Source organism: Castor canadensis, chromosome 1 (genome assembly GCF_047511655.1).
Source record: "Castor canadensis chromosome 1, mCasCan1.hap1v2, whole genome shotgun sequence".
In the NCBI taxonomy this organism is placed as follows: Eukaryota; Metazoa; Chordata; class Mammalia; order Rodentia; family Castoridae; genus Castor; species Castor canadensis.
Window position 1 is genome coordinate 202704745 of NC_133386.1, and position 16296 is coordinate 202721040.

At 48.5% G+C, this 16296-nt stretch overlaps 1 long non-coding RNA gene across 1 annotated transcript; it reads right to left on the bottom strand.

Annotated features, from left to right (window-relative positions):
• Window positions 1–4555: 4555 nt before the first annotated feature.
• LOC141422437 (uncharacterized) lies at window positions 4556–11194 on the bottom strand. The gene is made up of 3 exons (XR_012446961.1): window positions 10566–11194; window positions 9394–9469; window positions 4556–6191 (listed from the first exon to the last, which is right to left on the bottom strand). It is a non-coding gene; the product is annotated as an uncharacterized lncRNA (long non-coding RNA).
• Window positions 11195–16296: the final 5102 nt, after the last annotated feature.

Here is a 16296-nt window from a genome sequence, read left to right on the forward strand (position 1 = left end):
GGAGCCCTAAGTTCTTCCTGGAAACAAAGCAGGAAAACAGGGGTGAGCTAAAATGGTCCAGTGCCATTCAGATTTAGGCTCTAGATTTGAATGTCTTCTCTAATTTTTACGAAGTATATGTTATTTTTACAATTAGAACAAAATAAAGTTATAAAACAATTTTAGGGGTCTTAGTCAAAGTTCAACTTGTCAACAGGGAAAGGTGGATGGCCTAATCACCAAAAAGAGCAAACCAAATGCAGCCTTAGTGACAGCAGAAGTGTGGCCTCAACTACTGCAATGGCCTCCCCTTGCTTCTAGTTGGTCCCCAGGATCACAGCCAAGCTTGAATCAAGAGACTAGGTTTGGACCCAGCCCTCTCCCACTATTTGTGTGACCTTGGGCAAGTGACAACCTCTCAGTTTCCTCATATATAAAATGAGGTGGGTCTTAAGTTCAAAAGTCCCTTTCTGCTCTGAAGAGTCTCCAGGTGCCCATCCCAGTAAAGCCCTGTAAGAAGCAGTGGGGGTGAGGACCATCAAGGATGAGGAGGTGGCCCCTGGTGAACGGGAAAGCACAGCCACCTGAGGCATAGGGAAATTTCTCTGGCTGGTTCCTGCTGCAGACTCTAGGTGAGCCTAGGTGAGAGTGAGAGGGGCACTGACCCCTTCTTAGTGACCAGAAACCCCTCTGAGCCCTGGCACAGCTTGACCACCCTGGCTGCAGGGCTGCCACCTGAGCAAGCTGCAGGAGCCATTGTTAGAAGTCACTACGGGCTCTTCATTACAGGATGCTGGGTAGACATTATCATTTCCCAAGATCTTCAACCCACAAAATTCTAAGAAGTTGGGCCAAAGTGCTGTGGCCATGACTTTCAGGGCTAATGGTCATTCCTAAGAAGGCAGAATTGGATGAAAACGCCAGTGAATAGAACAGGACGAAAAGGAAAGAGTGTGAGGTCAGTTTGGGATGCTGAGTCTGACCTGGGTTAGGGATGATGAAGCCCTGGTTTATTGTGGGAAGGGCTTCCCTTGCTCATACCTTCCGAGGATGGCAGCAACTGGTCTGAGGGTGTCCCACACTCTTACATCCAAAACCAACCTGCTTCCTGCACACCCCTACCAGCCCCTTCCCAAGCTCCTGGAGTCTGTTTTGACGCCTGTTCTTCTGCCACAGGCTAACAAGGTGGGGCTTTTAGCTCCTTTGACCCCTCACCCTGACCTAAGCTGTGCCACACGTGTCCACTTTACCTGCAGCAACTCCTGGGGCTGTGTCTTTGGGCGCCAGGCCCAAGGCACATGGGGGCTATGGCAGGACCCAGCACCAGAGGATGGAGCTAGTCAGGTGTGGCAATCCAGTCAAGGTAAGACAGGTACCTTTCGAATTGGATCTTCCAGGCTCTTTCCTGATCATAAGGACAAGTGGCTTATTTGCACTGTTGCTCTCTTTTTGTCAATATTTAGAACTGTCCCCCCTTATCCTCAGGCGACCCATTCCAACACCCCCAGTGGTTGCCTGAAATCATGGAGAGTACACTATGAACTTTCCTATCACACATATCCATGATAAACTTTAACTTCTCAATTAGGCAAAGTAAGAGATTAATAATTACTACTAATAAAATAGAGCAATTATAACAATACTTTTTTTCAAGTTAGGTTCTCTCTCTCTCTCTTTCTCTGTCTCAGAATATGTAATTTTCCATTTAACATTTTTGGACTATGGTTCTACCTAGAGTATCTGAAGCCATAAAAAGTGAAATCATGGATAAAGGGACTACTGGAAAAATGACTGCATATACTCCCTACTCCTGTCCAAGTCAATCTTCAAATAGAATAAAATCAATCAAGAATCTTAAAATGCACTGAGCGATGAGAGGGGTGGGGGAGCCAGGTGACCTGCCTAACCTCAAACACAGGCTCATACCTGGGCTCAGATTACACTCCCAACTATAGACTTGAGGGGCATCTGACATGCTCCCCCTCTCTACTCCAGCAGTAAGTGCCACCAGGTGTCAGGATGCTGGCCACATGGCCGGTCGGGACCCACTCCCCAGAACAGAGGGACCCAGCATTCGGGTGTCAGACCACTAAGAGAGGTTCCTGGAGTATGGAGAGAGGCCCCAAGTCACTTACTAGGAACCCAACAGTTCTTGGGGCAAGACTGCCCCAGGCACACAGGGAAACAGTCCTTGTAACCACAGTCATCACGACTTCCCCTCGCAAGACTGCCCCAGGCACACAGGGAAACAGTCCTTGTAACCACAGTCATCACGACTTCCCCTCGCTGAGCTCCTTCTATGCGCTGGGCAGCAGCTTGCTGGGCTTCTCTCTGACATCATCTCTAATCCCTACAACAACCCGCAGAGGTAGCTATTATTGTGGCTATTTTTAGACAAAAGAAATTGAGGTTCAGGAAGATGAGCCATCTTGCTCAAGGTCACACAGCCAGGGAATGAGGCCAGCCTCTGATTGGAGTCTGCTGGACTCCAAAGTTTGGGCTTTTGCCTCTCCAGCCCTGGACGATGTTGACACAGAGACCCTTCCTATTCTGTTCTGCATTTGACCTTCAGACACTGAATACCTCCTCCATGGCTGGTGTGTTATGGAGTCTTTGGGAGAGCAAAACTGACTAAGACCATCCCTCCAGAAGTTCACTGCCAGTGGGGAAACTGTGCCCAGCCTATATGATGGAAGGGATGGGCACACTGTCCTAGAGCAGGCAGGGCCAGGCGCCCAGGGTACAGGGACTAGCTCCTCAATGGGCTCTGACCTTAGCATAAATCTCTCAAGCTCCCAAATGTCACCCTATGTCAGCAGAAATGAGAAAAAGGAAAAGAAGCAGGGACGAGCTGAGCACCCACAGGCCATCCATCTGATATACTGCACAGGGACTCTCACTGAAACTTCCAGCTATCCTGAGGAGTTGGTACTGTTACCATCACTTTACAGATAGGGACAATCAGACCTAAAGAAGTTAGGAAACAGCCAGGGTCACCAAGCATCACAATGTTCTTCCTTGGAGCCCAAGTGCAGGGCGAGAGCCAAAGGCCTCATCGGGAGACCAAAGTGGCCGAGCTGGTACGCTCCTTCCTAGTAAAATCTCAGCCACAGCTGTATTTGAAGGTTCCGACCCTGGAGAAGAGGCAGGAGAGGGAAGCCACTCAGGGAATCCAGAGTGGGTCAGGACTTTGACACCAAGTCCCAGCACCTGCCCTAACATATCCTGACCTCCTCCCTACAGTCCCAGTCCTACAATCATGGAGACACTCATCCTGTCCTCGCCTCCTCAGCTTGGCCAGTCCAGCCGGCTCCCGCCCGGCCCCCTTCCTGTCCCCTCCCTGCCCCTTCGGCCTCTGGGGACTCCAGGTAACAGGCCCAGGCACCTCCTCCCTCCCCCCCCCCCCCACGCACAGCAGCGGATGAGCTGCTGAAGGAGACCAGGAGAACTGGAAGGACTTGGGTCCCTTCTGCCAGAGGCACAAATAATCTGCCAGCGGTAATAACAGGGCAAAGGAGCGGACCCGCCTGGGACTCAGGGAGGAGGAGGGCAGGCTGGCCACCAGCAGCCTGGGCCAGCGCAGCCATGCCACTGCCAAGCAGAAGGAGAGGGGCCCTCAGAGAGGGGTCTCTGTTCTTGCCATGACAGGACTTGCTGCCCACCCCCAATGAGAGGGCTCCCTATAAAGTCATTCCCTCCTACACATTTGTTCTCTTCAGCCTTCTGCCAGGGAATTTTGAGGGTCAGAGTGTCCTGAGGCATTGTGCACTTAGCTGTCTAGGCAGCAGACAGTGTCAGGGAAAGGAGGCCATGGAAGTAAGAGCAGAAGCAGCAGCACTGGTGGGGTGGCCCTTATAGAGATAGGTGCCCAAGTGGGGAGGAAGGACATTCCCAAAGAAGGCCTGGTCATTTCTGGGGTGAGCCCTGGAGGAGGCTCCTTCTACAAAATTTGCTTTGGGATTTGGAATTTCAGCTAAGATGAATGGGCTAGGAGGAATTTGTCAAAGAAAGGAACAGAGGATAAAAGTCAAGCATCCAGTCTGGTTGGGGTGGGGCATAAATAGAGATGATGTCACCAATGTGCATCTTCAGCAGTTAACTTGGCTTTTGAGACAGGGCCTGGTTATGTAGCCCAGGCTGGCCTAAAACTCACAATCCTCCTGGCACAGCCAGAGTGTTGGGATTACAGGTATTCACTACCACACCGGTAAGTAGATAACTTTTTTAGCATTAATATATAAAGAGTTCTTGGGTGGAGCAAGATGGCAGCTGATTAAGTTCTTCTAGTGATGGGTGGAAGGAAGGTCTTACATATCCATAAGAAAAATAAAACACACACCATGGAAAGTTGGCAAATTTGGAAGGAAAGTAAGGCCATAACTCAGTGTCAGAGCACTTTCATAGCATAAGAAATGCCCTGGGTGTGATTCCCTAGCACAAAAAAAAAAAAAAAAAAAAAAAAAAAGGAACTGTAAGTGATTAAAAAGAAAAAAACCTATGAAAAAAGTCTACTTCCTTCATAATCAAAGAAAGGAAAATTAGATACATTTTACCTATAACAAAAGTGTCTCATAAAACTGGTTATAGAAAAGATAGAAGCAAATTAAATATTTGATCCTAGAATATATTTAAAAATTATAATGAAATATTTGTGTTCACTAAATATAACATTAAATTATAACCCAGGAGCCAGTGGCTCATGCCTGTAATCCTAGCTACTCCAAAAGCAGAGATCAGAAGAATCGTGGTTTGAAACTGAAAAAAAAGCCATAAAAATAAATAAATATGGTATTATAAAAATGTTTCAGGAATTGGATGTGGTGCTGCAAGCCTGTGATTCCATCCTCTTTTTTTTTTTTTTAATGCGATACGGGGGTTTGAACTCAGGGCTTGCACCCTGAGGCACTCCATCAACCTTTTTTTTTTTTTTTTTGTGAAGGGTTTTTTTGAGATAGGGTCTCTTGGAACTATTTGCCTGGGCTGGCTTTGAACTGTATTCCTCCTGATCTCTGCCTCCTGAGTAGCTAGGATTCCAGGCGTGAGCCACCAGCACCCGGCCTTGATTCCACCCTCTTGGAAGGCAGAAGTACAATTGCAGTTTGAGGCCAGCCCAGGCAAAATTACATGACCCGTTCTGTCTCAAAAACAAGCTAGGCGTGGTGATGCACTCCTGTGGTTTCAGCTACTTGGGAGGCAGAGGTAGAAGGGTAGAAGGTTCAAGGCCAGCCAATGCCAAGTTAGTATAAGACATTACCTGAAAAACAGACTAGCAGCAAAGGACTGGGATTGTGGCTCAAGTGGAGAGAACTACGAGGCCCTGAGTACAATCCTCAGAACTTAAAAAAAAAAAAAAAAAAGAAATTTCAGGAAAATGTTTATAATATACTAAGTTCAAAACCAAGTTCCCAAACAGCACTATTTTTTTTTTTTTTTTTGGCAGTACTTGGGTTTTAACTCAGGACCTCACGCTTGCTAGGCAGGAGCTCTACCACTTGAGCCACTCCACCAGCCCTTTTTTGTGATGGGTATTTTTGAGATAGGGTCTCTCAAGCTATTTGCTCAGGCTGGCTTCAAACCACGATCCTCCTAATCTCTGCCTCCTGAGTAGCTGGGATTAGAGACGTGAGCCACCGGTGCCTGGTAATAGCATTCATCTTTGCTGCTGCCATCCAGTTCATGCTTGGCTGTTGAGAGAGCTGGACGTGTTGGAGGTGAGAGGCCATTTTCGCCTACAGTTCAGGCAAACTCTCAACTTGCCTGGTTCCATAGTGATAGTCTATTTTGTCAAAATAGACTTGCTCTGGGCTCAAAGAAATGTTTGGCAACCTCCTGAATGTTCCTTGAGGAAAGAATATGAAGATCCTAATGAGAATCCTGATTGGCCACTGCTGGGAAGGAGACGAAGACAACGTAAAATGCAGAGACCTCTGACCTCCCTCACCTGTGCTTGTTTACTGATGTTTGGTCAGAATGCTTGGGGGCTAAGTTGGGAGGACCAAAGATGCCACAGTTTGTCATCTAAGGACACTGGGAGAGGCTGGGCGGGGATTCCGGTTAGATGGGTCCCCACCCTGCACGAGGCAGGTACACACACTCATGAATCATAAGCCCCTCTTGGTCACAGCCGCTCGGCTAGTTCTTACAGTCCCTCTTCCGGTGTCAAGCTGTGTGATCCCGAGCGTCCTCAAAGAGTACGGCTTTCTTCACTCCACCTAGATGGAAAGGATTTATTTATCATGGTGAGCTTGCTAAATACCAACCATGTTTGGAGACTCATTCTTTTTTTTTTTTTTTTTTGGTGGGATTTGAACTCATGGCCTCATACTTGCTAGACAGGTGCTCTCACCACTTAACCCACTCCGCCAGCCCCTGGAGACTCATTCTTGACTGTGCCACTCTAAGTCCTCCAAGTCCAGCCTGTATCTTCCTCCGTGTTCTTCATGTCACAAGCACCTAACACCAGAAGCCACCCCTCCATGCCAGGTATCCTGAGCACAGGAAGGACCATGTAAGTGTGGCGGGCGGTGGGGGGGGGGTTGTAGGCAGCTGCTGACCAGCAGAATGGAGGGCTACCCCTTCCCACTGGTGCCCCCAAGACTGCATACTGCTTGCTTCATTGCTAGCCCCATCTCTGAGTTATCCAACATAACCGGTTTTCTCCTGTCTTCCTGCCAACCTTCTCCCCACCACTGTCTCTCCCCAGCGATCCCTTGGGTTTATCTACTCCTTGCCCCAGACCCAAAGCACTATGGCAGATGTACTTTTGCCTGGTGAATTGAGAGGAACAGGGTGGGGACAGACAGTAAGGAACACCCTTGCACTTGTTCAGGTTCTGCTGGCTTGCCACTGTCCCTCCATTCCAGACTCTTCTGTGTATCCCCGCTATCCAGCGGAGTGTCAAAACAGGAGATTTTCCTGTCTCCTTCATTCCTAAGAACCCCACCCACTGTTTTTTCTACTCCAAATCTCATTTCGAAATCTCCTGCCCAAGGGGTTTCCCAACCCTTCCCAGTTTTGAATCAACCTGCTGATTACAGCACTCCTGGATGAAAAATAGAGATGATAGGTGGGACTGGCCTGGCACTGCACCCTGAAGACACTCCTGTTTGCAAGTCATAGGACTGGTGGCAACTGGACAAACTGCCTCATCTTCCATGAAGGAAAACCAGGTAGGTTTCAGCTGAGACTGAGGACTGGCCAGATGGAAGATAGCAACCCAGTCATAATTCCTCCCTTGGGCACCAGCAGCAGGGCAGTCCCCATGGGGGGATCCTCTGAAGGCAGCCCCCACAGTCTCTTAGTGGAAGCCATGCCAGTCCCTCTTAGAGAGCCTTTCTCCTGGAATACACCTAGTGCCCCGCCTCTGGCTTAACGGGGCTACAGGAATCCTGCCCCAGGAGCAGTTTCTGGAGCAAACACGGAGAATTAGGGTTCCACTGTGGCTGTGGGCCATGATTGCTCTCCAAAGGATGCTGAGGGCAGTTAGAGTGTTCAAATAACAGCCTGCGTCCCAAGTCATCTTCTAGCCAACAAAACATTTCACTTAACTGAGCACTGGTGACCCGCCTGTAATCCTAGCTTCTTGGGAGGCTGAGATCAAGAGGATCAAGGTTTAAGGCCAGCCTGGGGCAAATAGTTCATGAGACCCCACCTCCAAAAAATAACAGAGCAAAACAGACTAGAGGGTGACTCAAGTAGTGGAATGACTGTTTTGCAAGCACCTGCTTTGTAAGCCCTGAATTCAAATCCCACTCTCATTAAAAAAAATTCAGTTTAATTTTTATTTTCAAAATCTATTCAAAGTCTCACTTCTGCAACCAATTCCCAGAGAGCAAATAAACAGAGAGCAGACATCGAGCCCCCTCTGGAGGTTCCTGGCTCCCTCACTGAGGTCACCGAGGTGAATGGAGTGGCCTGGAACTAAGCCTTTGTGCTCCTGTAAACCAAGGGCAGAAGACATGATGCCCTAGCAAGCTCTTGTTCTGGCATGTGGTGTCACTCTTGCCTCACGATGGCTCAGCCTAAAGCCTTTAAATGACCGCTGGCATCACCACAGAAGGTGGCAGATCCTGACCCCTCCTCACGTGTTTGTGCTCATGCATACACAAAATGCATACACACACATGTACACATGCATACCTCAGGGAGAGAGAATGGCTTTCCAGAGAAGGAAGGGCAAGTATCCGGGAAGTGTTCATGGCCCAGGAGTGTCACATGGTGGATGCTGAGGAGGAAAGGCCACACAGAAAGGCAGGGGTATTGTAGGGATCCTCAACTTCCTGTACCAGTGCCTCAGTGGAACCAAGCCTCCTGGAATTATTGGCTTTGCCAATATACTCTTGTTTTGTTTTTGCAGTACTGGGGTTTGAACTCAGGGCCTTGTGCTTGCTAGGCAGGTGCTCTTACCACTTGAACCATTCCACTGGTATCCCCCCCCAGTTTTTTTTTTTTTTTTTTTGCAGTATTGGGGCTTAGACTCAGGGTCTTCACCTTGAGCCACTCCACCAGCCCTATTTTTGTGAAGGTTTTTTAAGATAGGGTCTCATGGAACTATTTGCCTGGGCTGGCTTCGAACCTCGATCCTCCTGATCTCTGCCTCCTGAGTAGCTAGGATTACAGGCGTGAGCCACCAGCACCCAGCTCCAAAAATATTCTTAAAACTCAAAATTGCGAGCTGGGATATAGATCAGTGATACAGTACTTGCCTACTACACATAGGGTCCTGGGTTCAATCCTCAGCACTATAAAAATAAAAAATAAAAAAGCCAAAATTGGTCAAAAGACAATCTAACACTAAGAATCTGCACAAATAAACAACAACAGCCTCTTGAGTTCTGCAGGGTGGCTCACACCTGTAATCCCAACTACTTGGGTGGTAGAGATAGGAGAATCCTTGTTCTTAGAGGCCAGACTGGGCAAAAGAAAACTTAGAGAGACCCTATCTTAAAGAACAAATGGGAGCCTGGCACCTGTGACTCACACCTGTAATCCTAGCTACTCAGGAGGCAGAGATCAGGAAGATCTCGGCTCAAAGCCAGCCTGAACAAATAGTTGGAGAGACCTTATCTCAAAAAAAAAAAAAAATCACAAAAATGGTGGAGTGGGGCTCAAGGTGTAGGCCCTGAGTCCAAATACCAGGACCAAAAAAAAAGAACAAATCAGGTGTAATAGTTCATGCCTATAATCCCAGCTGGGTGGGAGGCACAGGTGAGAGGATTGAAATCTAAGGCTGGCCTAAGCAAAAAGTTTGAGAATGCGCCTGAAAAATAACTAAAAGCTGGCTGGAAGAGAGCTCAAATGGCAAAGCACCTTCCTAGCAAGTCCAAAACCCTGAGTTTAATCCCCAGACTGCCCCCCCACAAAAAAGAGAGAGAGAGAGAGAGTCACTTGAGGGTTAAGCATGGCGGTACACACCTGGAATCTCAGCACTGGGGAGGCTAAGACAGGAGGAACTCTAGTTCAAGACCAGGTTGGGTGACATAATGAGACCCTGTTTCAAAAAAAAAAAGTCACTTGTCATTCAGGGCAGTATTTGGTGGCAGAAACACAGCAAGGTTTCCCCTTTTCCACGCACTGGCTACCACACCCTCCTTTGTCAGTCCCTAGTGCAACGGTTAACGAATTTTTCTAAGAACACGGTTTAGCACCCGAATTAATGTTCTAGTCCCAGTCTGGGTTTTTTTTTCCCCAGTACTGGGGTTTGAACTCAGGGCCTACACCTTGAACCACTCCACCAGCCCTTTTTTGTAATGTTTTTTTCCAAGATAGGGTCTCACAAACTGATCTCTGACTCCTGAGTAGCTAGGATTACAGGTGTGAGCCAGCAACTCCATTCTGTTGGTTTAATTAATCAACATAGTTAAACTTCTCCTCCTGCCAGGCTTCAGATCCACTACGCCATCTTTAGACTTTTTTTTTTTTGGCAGTACTAGAGTTTGAACTCAGGGCTTCGTGGTTGCTAGGCAGGTGTTCTACCACTTGAGCCACGGCCCCAGCCCTGCACCGAGCCATCTTCACCATCTCTCCCAGTTCTCACTCAGCCCACTGCCAGGCTCCTCTCACCACGTGTAATGTGTAATGCTCCCTCCAGATTTCTGGAGTCTCCAGAATCTCCTGCAAACCCCCTCCATCCTGACCCTGTCTATAGAAGACCCCTTTGGACTTGAGACTCTGCTTCCAGTGAGAGACCCTCACGAGGACAGTGGCTCTTTCTGTAGGGCACACAGCCATGAGAAGTCCAACTCTTTCACCATCCATGAGGAGAGGTGTTCAGGGTGAAGGAAATGTCTAGCAGTCCCTAAATATCACAGGCTTGGTGACGAGCCAGCACCCAAGAGGAACGTGGTCTTCCCAGGTCTCAGCACCCTCTGACCACATACCTGCCTGCACCATCAGGCAGCATCACCTGAAACACACAATGTCATCGTTGTTACAAGGTTGAGGCTGCCTCCATATTCCCAGATTCCTGGCTGTCTAAGGCCCAGGCTATCCTGAGCAAGAGCTCTCCAGCAGGGTGGGTCTCCCTGACACCACTTTGACGCCGTAGTGCACGAGTGAACAGGTTGACCATCTCCCTGCTGCCTTACCTTTGAAAGCGTCTGGTAGGAGTTCATCAGAGGAAGCCGTCTTTTCATTCCACCTTCCATTAGTTTCTGGAACGGAGGCCAAAACATATAGTTGCCCTGGAGATGGTGAGGGGCACAAGTGGCTGAGCTGCCATTTAGCCTATTTCTGGAGGTAAGATTGTTAATGGGAAGGTCAGGACCATGGGGACTGGTTGGTAGCATGCCTTCTTTATCTTGGGCACCATCTCTAGACAGTGGGGATTTGTGAGCAGGCCCAGCTGCGATAAGGAGCCAGGTAGCACTCTTCGTGAGGTAGTTCAAAGGACTTCATGACAATTATCTCACTTATCTCACCAACATCCAAGGAAGGAAGGAACAAGGCAGAAGCCTTCTCATTTTACAGATCCAAAGTGAATGGGGGGAGAGAGCTTTCAGGTGAACCAGCCACTCCTCACGAGAAAGTCAGGGACCACGCACAAATTACCTCAAAGCCCTTTCCCTGGCTCTGCAGTCAGAGCAAATCAGATGGACTGATAGCTGATTTTTTTTAGTGGGATGGTGCTAGACTCTGGTGGTCTTTGGTAGTCTGGCAGTTCACTGTCAGACAAAAGATAGGCTGAACTTGACCCCTGTGTACTGCAAAGAGTAGCAAACCATGCCGCTTCCTGCCCTGTCTTCCACAAACTTTGTAAATAAGAGAGACGCTCACTTGAGTCATAAGAAGAAAAAACTGTCAGCTAAGTGCCTTGAGAAGGTTTAGGTGTGGCTTCGGCATGCTGTGTTTTTTGTTTTGTTTTTTTCTAAGCTGCACATGTAGACAGTCAAAAATACTAGTAGTTTAATGAGCTTGTAAATTTGGAGTGACTCTTTACATCCTACAGCAAGGATGAGTTCATCTACTTCACATCAAAGAGGTTGCCACGGGATATTCGTCCTTGACCACTTCCCCTGGAGCTGAGCTCGGGCTTCTCTCCTCCTTCTCCCCAGTTAACTGACCCAGACGCATCAGTCTTTACTGCTTGGTGGGGAAAATAACTCTTGGCTCTGAAAGATGTTTTCTGATGTCCTAAGTCTGTCCTTCCCTCCATCTACCTGAGCTACGCAAAAGATCTCATATTCTTGCCGACTTGCACACTTCTCATAAGAGATGGGTACTTGTCCTGGTTAATCCTAGGTTCTTGAAAGTTCAAGTTCAACGTGCTCCAGTCTCAGCAATCACTCTGTTGTAACACTTTTCTAGCTTTTCCAATCTACAATATTTCTAAACATTAATTTACTTGAACATTTGCAGAATGTGCCACAACAGTGTGTACTCAGTGTCTTGCTGATAGGGTAAGTCTACAGCAGGAAACACCCCATCAGTCCCACGTGTGACTGCATCTGTCACAGCCTCCGGGCCTCTCCTCGCCTCGAGGCACCAGTGGGTGAGCTAACTCAGCTGTGACTTCCTTAGGCCATGGCTGGGTCTCAAGGTGTTTCATTGCTCCCTCCCTTGTTTTTCCCAGTCTGCTTGTTTTCTAAAACTAATATTTGGGATGTGCTCCATTATTTTTCTGGTTCTGATCCACGCCAGCCTGAAGACTAAGATGGAAGAGGCCTGAAGCTGAACCTTCTGTCACCACACTTTTTCTCAGAGCCCTAGGACAGGGTTGCTGATACTCTAGGCACTTCATGACCTTGCTCCTCCACACCAAGTAGATAGTAGAGCTGTCCACTAATTAAACAGATGGACAACCCTATAATTAGGTTGCCATACACTCTGACTTAAGTCCTTACTTCCATTCCTTTCTCTCCAGGATTAGCGTCTTTAGAGGGACTTTCTCAATAACCCAATGCAGAAATATTCTCCTTACACCCAAGTGGACTCCTTAGTCCTGGATAGCCCGTGACTCTGCTATCTGCTCCAATAACCCCAGCCTCCTAGGTAAGCTTCTGTTTTTCAGACTCTGTTGCTCTTACTGGTTTTCCAGTGCGTTCAAGGATAGAAGCTGGACAAAAAGAAATGCTAATCCTGTATGTACAAGATTTGAGAAAACTGTCATGATACGCTAAAAATTCATCGTACAAATGTTCCCAATCCCACTCCCTTCATACAAACCAACTGAGACATAAAACGGCAGTTCCCCTGGGTGGCTTAGCTCCCCGAGATAGGCATCTGGTGCTACCTCCCTCCCAGCTGGACTGGTGTCCCAACTGTCATCTAGGGCTTCTTGAGACATCACTGAGAACAGCTGAGGAGAGATAGCTCTCTTTAAGGAACCTAGCATCACCCTGGGGGTTCCACCCCAATCTCCACCTTTGGCAGGTGGAGAGGAAAGACTCAGGAAGGAAAGGTCCTGCGATGTAGCAGCCCAGGTCCCAGTGGGGACAGCATTAGGGGAGGGGGGCCAGGAGAATGCCTGAGGGGTGAAGGAGCTGTCTAAGCTGGAAGGCTGAGCTGGAAACCAAAAGAGAAACAGAAACACATTCTGAGCAGTGTTCAAACTTCAGATTAGCTTTGCTTTCTCTCTTCCTTTTATTTCTTCCTTCCTTCCATCTCCCTTCCTTCCTTCCTTCCCTCCCTCCCTTCCTTCCTTCTTTGTTTTTAACATCTCTGTAGGCTGTCTTCCTCTGAGCTTGTGAGACTTTCCCCTTCTCTCTCCTTCTTCAGTCCTCTTCCAGAGGTGAGAGCAAGCAGGCCCTAGACTCTGACCCTGTGCCAGCTTAGATCATGGAAGGATGGATCACTCTCCTTATATGTCCCAAATACACCTGACAGACATGTTCGTTGGACATTCATGGAATCTTGTGAACAAGGAACCACACACAGCAAGGACAGCTGTGAAAGGTGCAGGCTCAGCCTCAGCCTCTAGACGGTCCACCGTGGATATACCTTGGCTCTTTGCCTCTGCCCTTGTTTTTACTTTTATTTTTTTTTCCCATGCTGGGAATCAAACCCAGGGCTTTGGGCATGCTGAACAAGCACTCTACCATTGAGATACATCCCCAGCCCTTGCATCTACCCTTACAGAACTCTTCACAATGTCAGATTTTCTAAATGGCTGATATCTCCCCATGCCTTGCTGGGGATGGAACTCAGGATCTTAGGCATGCTGAGCACACACTTTACCACTGTGCTACACTCCAAGCCTGAAAGCTTGTCTCTTACTGGTTCTTCAGATCCTTGAATTTTATTCAAGACTGAATTGCCACTGGTAACAGCCTCTGATGATTCCTCTCTGATTTTCCTATCCTCCCTCCTACTCAGGTGCCCAGAAGAGCTCCATATTTAAGTGAGCCCAAGCACAAATCTATGATAAAGTGAAGACTATTTCTATAAAATGAAGTGTTGGGCTGGCAGAGCAGCTCAACTGGTAGAGTGCCTGCCTATCTCGTGTGAGGCCCTGAGTTCAAGTCCCAGTAGTGAAAAAAAAAAAACCACTAAGTTTTTCCAAATTTGTTGTATATATGAGGACTGATATGAATCATTTTTTTTCTAGAATTATACAAATACAAGTAATTACGACAAAGGACTTGTGTTATAAAGGGAAGTGGAATCAGAAGTATATTCTAACCAGGGTAGCTCACGCCTGTAATCCCAGCAGAGATCTGGAGGATCATGGTTTGAGGCCATACCCAGCAAAAAAATTAGCAGTAATACCCCATCTCAACCAACAACTGAGTGTGATGGTTCCCAGCCACACAGAAGGTCCTGGGCAAAAGAGAAACTCTTCTTAAAAAATAACTAAAACAAATCATGGCTGGGGGTGTGGCTCAAATAGACAGTACCTGCCTAGCTAGCTTTAGTCTCTGAGTTCAAACCCCAGTGCCACCAAAAAATAAAAATATTCTGACCACTGGAGGGGGTTCTGGGGACCCCAGCTCTGCCTAACTGGGGTAGGCCATTCCTAAGGAGTTTAGGCCGATGACTGCTGACAGGCCTTTTGGGTGACCACATTTTCAGAACTCAGAACTGCTGGCATTCTGATGTGTGATCTGACAAAAGGCCAGTGTGTCTTCTGTCCCAGACATGGAGATTGTCCCAGAAAACAGAGGTCACATGGTTGCCTGCAGGACATCCCTGAGACTGTTCTCTGCCACGTGCTGCTCAGAACTGCTCAGGGGCCTCCGTGGTTTCTTCCCTCATTCTCTCGCACCAAACTTCTCTTCTCAGACACTGAGCTCATTAAATCGATTAGTGCCCTTATTCAAACAGTCTACTCTAGCTAGGCACAATTTCCACCTTCATTTTCCCCAAAAATTACTCTTGCTTGCCGGGTGTCGATGGCTCGGCCTGTAATCCTAGCTACTCAGGAGACAGAGATCAGGAGGACTGCGGTTCGAAGCCAGCCCCAGGTAAATAGTTTGTGAGACCCTATTTCGAAAAAACCCTTCACAAAAAAGGGCTGGTGGAGTGGCTCAAGGTGAAGGCCCTGAGTTCAAGCCCCAGGGGGAAAAAAAAAAAACTTCTCCCTTTCTAAAACAGATGTATTAGCAGTAAACGAACAAAACTTCGCCTATTGACTCTCGGCAGGAGGTGTTTATGGTACTGTATCAAACCAGCCCTTGCCGGATTAAAAAGTAATTATTCCAAAAGAAAGCTTTATGGTTAAAATTAAACCAGCTGAAAGCTATTAGAACCTGGACTTTGGACAAATGCCAAAGAGCGCAGTCTGGGCATCTTCTGGGGGAAAAGGGAGACTCTTCGGGAAGACGATCTCTTAAGTGGGTATTGAAGAATCAGGTAAAATGTAGAAACCTGTTCCACCACCCTCCTTCGGTTAGAGGCACTTTTAACATTAGGAAAGCGAAACCAGCTGTGGGTGGGGTGTAACTGCTGCCAGGTCATCCCGCCTGAAGAAACTCGGGATTGCGCCTACATGAGGGACGTGCGGCGGCGGCACCGTGGCACCCGTGGACCAGCTGGCAGATCGTGTGTCGCTGTCACTGGCTTCATCCCTCGAGGTGACTTGGCGACCTGCCCTGGCTCGTTTTTCCACAGTTTAGGACACAAGCATCTAGGAAAACACCAGCACACACTAGTGTGCAAGGAAAAGCCCGAGGGCGTGAGCGCTCGCTGGGTCAGGAGTCCCAGAGCCCTGCGGGTGACGGGGCGGGGCGGAGGGGCGGGGCGGGGCGGGGCGGGCGGAGGGGCGGGGCGGGGCCTGAGGCGGCTCCGCAGCGCCCTCTGCTGGAGCGCCGCGCGCACGGCGGCCTGGTGGACGCCGGGCGCGTCCTGAGCCTGCAGTGCTGTCCTCCCAGCGAGGTGCGTGGCTGCCCTCTGTTGGGCAAAACGCTCTTCACAGTTGGCGACAGAGGCACATTAGAGATAAGCCCCGCTAGGTGGCGGTAGGCAAGGTCCGATCCTCTGAGCCTCATTTCCGCGCTAGACGACGGGGTGGGGGTCACACGCGATCCCCGCTTTAGCTCGAAAGGGCTGTTCTCAGCTGTGGAGTGAAGCTTCGCTGTTTTCACCAGTGCCTCCCTGCTCCTGCCCTGACGCCACCTTCCTCCCCGTGTCTCTGGACTAGGAGCACAATATAGTCATGTCATCCTACGAGTGGCAGACCTCTTCTAGTAGCTTTAATAATTTCACAAACATTATTTTCAAAGCCTTTTTTTTTGGCAGTACTGGGGTTTGAACTCAGGGCTTCATGCTTGCTAGGCAGGCGCTCTACCACTTGAGCCACTCCACCAGCGCTGTTTTTGTGAAGGTTTTTTTTTTCGAGATAGTCTCTTGAACTGTTTGCCCGAGCTGGCTTCGAACCGCGAT